The sequence below is a fragment of the Antechinus flavipes genome, chromosome 2 (genome assembly GCF_016432865.1).
Source record: "Antechinus flavipes isolate AdamAnt ecotype Samford, QLD, Australia chromosome 2, AdamAnt_v2, whole genome shotgun sequence".
Taxonomy (NCBI): domain Eukaryota; kingdom Metazoa; phylum Chordata; class Mammalia; order Dasyuromorphia; family Dasyuridae; genus Antechinus; species Antechinus flavipes.
The window spans coordinates 552393027-552395895 of NC_067399.1; positions in this window are offsets into that span (position 1 = coordinate 552393027).

The following is a 2869-nucleotide window of genomic DNA, read 5'->3' on the forward strand; positions in this document are numbered from 1 at the left end:
CCATAGTAATCTAATATTTGATAAACCATTTTGAAACAAGGACTCACCATTTGATAAACACTACTGGGAAAGCTGGAAAGCAGTTTGGCAGAAACTAGAAATAGATTAATATTTCATAACTTATGCCAAAATAAATTCAAAATGTTTGCAGGATTTAGACATAAAGAATTATGTCATTAGTAAAATAGAGGAGCATGGAACTTTTTAACTTTCAGGTCTATAGATAAGGGAATAATTTATGATCAAACAAGAGATGGAGAGGATAACAGGAAGTAAAATGGATAATTTTGACTACATGAAATTAAAAAGTCCTTGTACAAACAAAACCTATGCAGCCAAAATTAGAAGAAAAGCAGGAAACTGGGTGAAAGTTTTTACAGGAAATTTCTCTGATAAAAGCCTCATTTTTTAAATACATAGGCAGCTGGATCAAATTTACAAAACTGAGAGTCATTCTCAATTGACAAATGCTTAAAAGATATGAACAGGTAGTTTTGAGCAGAAGAAATAAACACTATCAATACTCATATGAAAAAAATGCTCTTAAAAACGATTGCTTAGAGAAATGCAAATTAAAGTAAATGAGGTACTAATTCCCACTTAACAAAATGGCTAATATGATAGAAAAGGGAAATGATAAATGCTGGAGGGGATATGGAAAAAACAGGTACATAAATATGCTGCTGGTGGAACTGTGTATTAGTTCTTCTAGAGAGCTATTATGGAACTATGCCAAAGGGCTCTAAAACTATGCATATCATTTGGTCCATCAATACCACTACAAAGGAAAAAGGACCTACATGCACAAAAATATTTATAACAGATCTTTTTTGTGTGGCAAAGAATTTTAAATTGAGGGGAGGCCCAGTATTTGAGTTATGGCTGAACAAGCCATATTGTATAACTGGTGGAATACTACTGTGCTATAAGAAATTATAGCAGGATAGTTTCAGAAAAACCTAGGAATTTTTTTGAACTGCTACAAATGAATTGAGGAGTACCAAGAGAAAATTGTACATAGTAATAACAGTATTCTGATGATCACCTTAGAAGACTTAGTTACTCTAATGAAAACAATGATCCAAGGTAATTCCAAAGGATCTATGATCAAAAAAAAATTCACCTCCAGAGAGAAATTCATGAACTCTGGATATAAATCAAAGCATATTTTCCCACTCTATGTTTCTTGCTTTTTTGTTTATTTATTTATTTATACAACATGACTAATAGAGAAATTTCTCTCGCAGATCTTCACATGTATAATTGATATCTTATGCTTGCTTTCTCAATGAGTAAGAGAGAAGGAGAAAATTTAAAACTCAAAAAATATTAAAATCATCTAGATCTGAAAAGGTTATCCAACGACTATAGTTTTGCTGCCTTATTTGTCCTATCTTCCTTTTAATATTTAAATTTAATGAATATATATTAAGTATTCACATGAAGTCATTGCCTATGGTACTTTTCAAAATGACATAGTTTTCTTGCTTACCTTTTTAAGCTAATTTTATTTTCCCTATTGTTTCATGTGGCAATTATCCCTATCTTCAATTATATTAAGCTAGTTTCTCCTTAATAGATATTGAGATCATTCTTGACATTTCATTGTCATAGGGGATTCGAGGATTAGGCTTTTGGCATCAGTTCCTGGTCTCCTTAATACAAAATGCCCATGAAGAGTTCTAGATGCTCTCTAATGTTTTCCTAGTGGATCATGAAGAGCTATTCAGATAGGGAAATCTTCAGTTAAAATAATGCAAGTGTTTCTTAATGCCTCTTCTTGTTGAATTAACTTTCCCTTGCTTATTGTTCAATCATTCAGTCATGGCTGACTGTGAATCCATGGACCACAATACACCATTCCTTTATAACCTCTATTATTTCCTGAAGTTTGCTTAAGTTGATGTTCATGTCTCTATGATTCTATCTATCCAGCTCATCCTCTGCTATTCTCTTTTCCTTTTGTCTTCAATCTTTCCCAGCATCAGAGGCTATTTTTTTTTGAATGAATACTGTCTACTTATAATGTGGCCAAAATATTTAAGCTTCATCTTCAGTATTTGACCTTCCAATGAAAAAATCTGAATTAATTTCATTAAGTGTTGACTGATTTGATCTCCTTGCTAACCAAGAAACTCTCAAAAGTTTTCTCCAGTGCTACAATAAGAAAGTATCAATAGTTCAACTCTCAGTCATACACTGCTATTGGAAAAATCTTGATTTTAATATCAATACCTTTGTTGGCAAAGTGATGTCTCTGTTTTTAAATGTGTTGTCCAAATTTGCCATAGCTTTCTCTCTAAGGGCTTACTTGTTATTGTTTTTATAATTCAGGTTAAGTAGAATAGATTTTGCTTTAGTTCATTATTTTATTCTTGGGCTCAAAAAACACTGCAAATCGTGACTACAGTCATGAAATTAAAAGATGGTAATCTCAATATCTATTAAGAAGAAACTAGTTTAATATAATTGAGGATAGGAATCACTGCCACATGAAACAATAGGGAAAATAAACCTAGCTTAAAAAGGTAAGCAAGGAAATACTTAATATATATTCACTAAATTTAAATAGTCAAAGGAAGATAGGACAAATAAGGCAGCAAAACTATAGTAGTTGGATATGCTTTTCAGATTTAGATGATTTTAATATTTTATTTTATTTTATTTTTGCTGAGGGAATTGGGGTTAAGCGACTTGCCCAGGATCACACAGCTAGAAAGTGTTAAGTGTCAGAGATCAGATTTGAATTCAGGTCCTCCTGACTTCAGGACTGATGCTTTATCCACTGCACCACCTAGCTGTCCCTCATTATTTTAATTCTATATGAATCTTGATCTTTCAAGTGATAAGTGTACTATCCGTTTTTATT